The sequence below is a fragment of the Papio anubis genome, chromosome 5, assembly GCF_008728515.1.
Source record: "Papio anubis isolate 15944 chromosome 5, Panubis1.0, whole genome shotgun sequence".
NCBI classification, from domain to species: Eukaryota; Metazoa; Chordata; class Mammalia; order Primates; family Cercopithecidae; genus Papio; species Papio anubis.
In genome coordinates this window covers 157,598,806-157,604,952 of record NC_044980.1, presented here as the reverse complement: position 1 = coordinate 157,604,952, position 6,147 = coordinate 157,598,806, and the positions used below count along the sequence as shown (strand labels likewise).

The 6,147-nt window shown below is 40.2% G+C and overlaps 1 non-coding gene across 1 annotated transcript; it reads left to right on the top strand.

Annotated features, from left to right (window-relative positions):
* Window positions 1-900: 900 nt before the first annotated feature.
* LOC116275058 lies at window positions 901-1,006 on the top strand. The gene has a single exon (XR_004184031.1). It is a non-coding gene; the product is annotated as a U6 spliceosomal RNA (small nuclear RNA).
* Window positions 1,007-6,147: the final 5,141 nt, after the last annotated feature.

Sequence of the window (6,147 nt, the reverse complement as noted above, 5' to 3'; positions counted from 1 at the left end):
ATAGTTACTGTAAAAGAGTATTTAAGAATTATAACAATATGCAAAAAACAGAGTAATGATTATGTTTTTCCTACCAAATACTATAATACATTATAAAACTGCAATATTAAAGATTTTATGGCATTAAATTTTTCTTTTAATTCTGTAAATTAGACTATTCACCCACTTACTAAAGTCTTTATTATCTACATTTATTAGTTTTTGTTAGTTAATTAAGTGGAGTCTTCTAAATGTAGAGTCATATTATCTGCAAAGGACAATGTATAATTTTTCTATCCAAGTTTTATGTTTTAATTTTTCCTATTGTGCATTCCTCTAGTGCACTTTTCCAAAATGCACTAGTTCATATTTTCAAAATTATTTAGTAATAATGGCAAAAATGGACATTCTATTTCCTGTTGCTAAATTGTGATAATGCTTTCTATGTTTCCTTATTAATTATTGAATAATTGCTTCCTTTGTGTTCAAAGAGATAAATTTACCTATACATCTATCTATCCCTTATTATTGTAGTGGTTTTTATTTTTTTGTAAGAACAGATGTGAATTTTCTTACATTTTCAGCATTTATAGAAGACAAAAAAAACAGTACCTTTTTGTCTTGCTAGATTAACATGGTTCTTGTACGATTTCCCAGGATTTGCATTCCAGGAAAGCACCCTAGTGGATTGTTGCCTATTATTCTTTCAATGACATTTTAATTTAATTGCAATTTTTATAGGGATGGGGTAATGCAATGGTATTCAGATGTGAGATCTATCCTCACTGTTTGCTATATGTTTTATTTCTACTGGATTTGGTATCAATGTTTTCATTGTTTTATCAACAATTATTTAGAAGCCTTTAGAAAACCTTCCTTGGAGCTTTTAATTTTTAAAGCTTTGACAGAACTAACTTTCAAGTGCTCACCTTGGCACAACATATACTAAAACTGGAACAAGACAGAGAAGATTAGCATGGCCCCTGTGCAAGGATGACACACAATTAATGAAGCGTTCCATACTTCTCCAACACCAAAATTCAGGAAATGCAGAGAACCCCAGTAAGATACTTCACAAGAAGATCATCCCCAAGACACATGGTCATCAGATTTTCCAAGGTCAAAATGAAAGAAAAAAAATGTTGAAGGTAGCTATAGGAAAAGCTTGGGGGAAGGGAAGCCCATCAGACTAACAGCAGACCTCTTAGCAGAAACCCTACAAGTGATAAGAGATTGAGCGCCAGTATTTAACATTTTTTTTTTTTTTTTTCAGAGACAGAGTCTCACTCTGTCGCCCAGGCTGGAGTCCAGTGGTAGGATCTCGGCTCACTGCAAGCTCTGCCTCCCAGGTTCACGCCATTCTCCTGCTTCAGCCTCCCAAGCAGCTGGGACTACAGGCGTCCACCTGACCTGCCTCGGCCTCCCAAAGAGTATTTAACATTCTTAAAGAAAAGAAATTCCAGGATTGCTGGCAAGATTGCCAAATAGGAATGGCTCTGGTACGCAGCTCACAGCAAGACTGATGCAAAAGGCAGGTGATTTCTGCATTTCCAACTGAGGCACCCGGTTTATCTCATTGGGACAGGTTAGACAGTGGGTGCAGCCCAAGGAGGGCCAGCCGAAGCAGGGTGGGGTAACGCCTCACCTGGGAAGCACAAGGGGTCGGGAAACTCCCTCTCCTAGCCAAGGGAAGCCATTAGGGACTGTACCATGCACTCCAACCCAGATACTGCACTTTTCCCACAGTCTTTGCAACCCACAGACCAGAAGATTCCCTCCGGTGCCTACACCACCATGGTCCTTGGTTTCCAGCACAAAACTGGGCGGTCGTTTGGGCAGACACTGAGCTAGCTAGCTGCAGGAGGTTTTTTGTTTGTTTGTTTGTTTTGTTTTGTTTTGTTTTGTTTTGTTTTGTTTTTCATACCCCAGTGGCGCCTGGAACACCAGAGAGACAAAACCATTCACTCCCCTGGAAAGGGGGCTGAAGCCAGGGAGCCAAGTGGTTTGGGTTGGCGGGTCCCACACCCATGGAACCCAGGAAGCTAAAATCCACTGACTTGAAATTCTGTCTGCCAGCACAGCAGTCTGAGCTCGACCTGAAACACTCGAGCTTGGTTGGCGGGTGGGGGGAATCTGCCATAACTGAGGCTCGGTTTTACAAAGCTTCCTGGAAGTTCAAACTAGAGGGAGCCAACTGCAGCTCAACAAGGACTTTGTGGCCAGACTGCCTCTCTAGACTCCCTCCTCTCTGGGAACGGCATCTCTGAAGAAAAGGCAGCAGCCCCAGTCAGGAACTTACAGATAAAACCCCCACCACCCTGGAACAGAGCACCTGGGGGAAGGGGAGGTTGTGGCCGCACTTTCAGTACACTTAAAAGTCTCTGCTTGGCAGCTATGACGAGAGCAGCGGATCTCCCAGGACAGTGTTCAAGGTCTGATAAGAGATAGACTGCCTCCTCAAGTGGGTCCCTGACCCCCATGTGTCCTGACTGGGGGACACCTCCCAGTAGGGACCGACAGACACCTCATACAAAAAAGCTCTGGCTGGCATCTGGTAGCTACTTCTCTGGGACAAAACTTCCAGAGGAAGAAACAGGCTGCAATCTTTGCTGTTCTGCAGCCTCCGCCAGTGATACCCAGGCAAAAAGGGTCTGGAGTGGACCTCCAGCAAACTTCAGCAGACCTGCAGCAGAGGGGTCTGTTAAAAGGAAAACTAACAAACAGAAAGGAATAGTACCAACCTCAACAAAAAAGACGTCCACTCAGAGACCCCCTCCAAAGATCACTGACTCCAAAGACCAAAGGTAGATAAATCCACGAAGATGGGGAGAAACCAGCGCAAGAAGGCTGAAAATTCCAAAAATCAGAATGCCTCTTCTCCTCCAAAGGATCACAATGCCTTGCCAGCAAGGGAACAAAACTGGACAGAGAATGAGTTTGACAAATTGACAGAGGTAGGCTTCAGAAGGTGGGCAATAACAAACTCCTCTGAGCTAAAGGAGCATGTTCTAACCCAATGCAAGGAAGCTAAGAACCTTGAAAACAGGTTAGACACATTGCCAACTAGAATGACTAGTTTAGAAAAGAGCATAAATGACCTGATGGAGCTGAAAAACATAGCACAAGAACTTTGTGAAGCATACACAAGTATCAATTGCAGAATCAATCAAGTGGAAAAAAGGATATCAGAGATTTAAGATCAACTCAATGAATTAAAGGGAGAAGACTAGATTAGAGAAAAAAGAGTGAAAAGAAATGAACAAATCTTCCAAGAAATATGGGTCTATGTGAAAATACCAAATCTACATTTGATTGGTGTACCTGAAAGTGACTCAGAGAATGGAACCAAGTTGGAAAACACTCTTCAGGATATTAGCCAGGAGAACTTCCCCAACCTGGCAAGGCAGGCCAACAATCAAATTCAGGAAATGCACAGAGACACCACAAAGATACTCCTCCAGAAGAGCAACCCCAAGACACATAATCATCAGGTTCACCAAGGTTGAAAGGAAGAAAAAAATGTTAAGGGCAGCCAGAGAGAAAGGTCGGGTTACCACAAAGGGAAGCCCATCAGACTAACAGTGGATCTCTTGGCAGAAACCCTACAAGCCAGAAAAGAGTGGGGGCTAATATTCAACATTTGTAAAGAAAAGAATTTTCAAACCAAAATTTCATATCCAGCCAACTCAAGCTTCATAAGCAAAGGAGAAATAAAATTCTTTACAGACGAGCAAATGCTGGGGGATATTGTCACCACCAGGCCAGCCTTACAAGAGCTCCTGAAGGAAGCACTAAACATGGAAAGGAACAATCAGTACTGGCCACTGCAAAAACATACCAAATTGTAAAGACCATCATCACTATGCAGAAACTGCATCAACTAATAGGCAAACTAACCAGCTAGCATCATAATGTCAGGATCGAATTCACCCATAACAATATTAACCTTAAATGTAAATGGGCTAAATGCCCCAAATAAAAGACAAAGACTGGCAAATTGGATAAAGGGTCAAGACCCATAGGTGTGCTGTATTAAGGAGACCATCTCACGTGCAAAGACACACATAGGCTTAAAATAAAGGGATGGAGGAATATTTACCAAGCAAATGCAAAGCAAAAACAAAAAAACAGCAGGGATTGCAATCCTAGTCTCTGATAAAACAGACTTTAAATCAACAAAGATCAAAAGAGTCAAAGAAGGGCATTACATAATGGTAAAGGGATCAATGCAACAAGAAAAGCTAACTATCCTAAATATATATGCATCCAATACAGGAGCACCCAGATTCATAAAGCAAGTTTTAGAGACCTACAAAGAGACTTAGACTCCCATACAATAATAAGGGGAGACTTTAACACCCCACTATCAATATTAGACAGAACAACGAAACAGAAAATTAACAAGGATATCCAGGACTTGAACTCAGCTCTGGACCAAGCAGACCTAACAGACATCAACAGAATTCTCCACTCCAAATCAACAGAATGTATGTTCTTCTCAACACCACATCACACTTATTCTAAAATTGACCACATAATTGGAAGTAAATCACTCCTCAGTAAATGCAAAAAAACGGCAATCATAACAAAGAGTCTCTCAGACCACAGTGCAATCAAATTAGAACTCAGGAATAAGAAATGCACTCAAAACCACACAACTACATGGAAACTGAACAATCTGCTCCTGAATGACTACTGGGTAAATAATGAAAGTAAAGTAGAAATAAAGATGTTCTTTGAAACCAATCAGAACAAAGAACCAATGTACCAGAATCTCTGGGACACTACTGAAACAGTATTTAGAGGGAAATGTATAGCACTAAATGCCCACAAGAGAAAGCAGGGAAGATCTAAAATCGGCACTGCAACATCACAATTAAAAAAACTAGAGAAGGAAGAGCAAACAAATTCAAAAGCTAGCAGAAAACAAGAAATAACTAAGATCAGAGCAGAACTGAAGCATATAGAGACATGAAAACCCTTCAAAAAATCAATGAATCCAGGAGCTGGTTTTTTGAAAAAGATTAACAAAATGGATAGACCACTAGCCAGACTAATAAAAGGAAAGGAGAGAAGAATCAAATAAATGCAATAAAAAATGATAAAGGGGATATCACCATCAATCCAACACAAATACAAACTACCACCAGAGTATACCAGACTAGACTATTCAGAAGAAGTGGATAAACTAGACTATCCATAAGAAATGGATAAATTAGACTATCCACAAGAAATGGATAAATTCTTGGACACATACGTCCTCCCAAGACTAAACCAAGAAGAAGGTGAATCCCTGAATAGACCAATAACAAGTTCTGAAATTGAGGCAGCAATTAATAGCTTACCAACCAAAAAAAAGTCTAGGACCAGATGGATTCACAGCTGAATTCTACCAGAGGTACAAAGAGGAGCTGGTACCATTCCTCCTGAAAATATTCGAAACAATTGAAAAAGAGGGAATCCTCCCTAACTCATTTTATGAGGACAGCATCATCCTGATACCAAAACCTGGCAGAGACACAACAAAAAAAGAAAATTTCAGGCCAATATCCCTAATGAACATCGATGCGAAAATCATCAACAAAATACTGGCAAACAGAATCCAGCAGCACATCAAAAAGCTTATCCACCATGATCAAGATGGCTTCATTCCTGGGATGCAAGGCTGGTTCAACATACATAAATCAATAAATGTAATCCATCACATAAACAGAACCAATGACAAAAACCACGTGATTATCTCAATAGCTACAGAAAAGGCCTTAGACAAAATTCAATAGCCCTACATGCTAAAAATTCTCAATAAACTAGGTATTGATGGAATGTATCTCAAAATAATAAGAGCTATTTATGACAAACCCACAGCAAATATCATAGTGACTGGGCAAGAACTGGAAGCATTCCCTTTGAAAACCAGCACAAGACAAGGATGCCCTGTCTCACCACTCCTATTCAACATAGTATTGGAAGTTCTGGCCAGGGCAATCAGGCAAGAGAAAGGAAACAAAAGGGTATTCAATTAGGAAAAAAGGAAGTCAAATTATCTCTCTTTGAGTATGATATCATTGTATATTTAGAAAACCCCATTGTCTCAGCCCCAAATCTCCTTAAGCTGATAAGCAACTTCAGCAAAGTCTCAGGATATAAAATCAATGTGAAAAAATCATA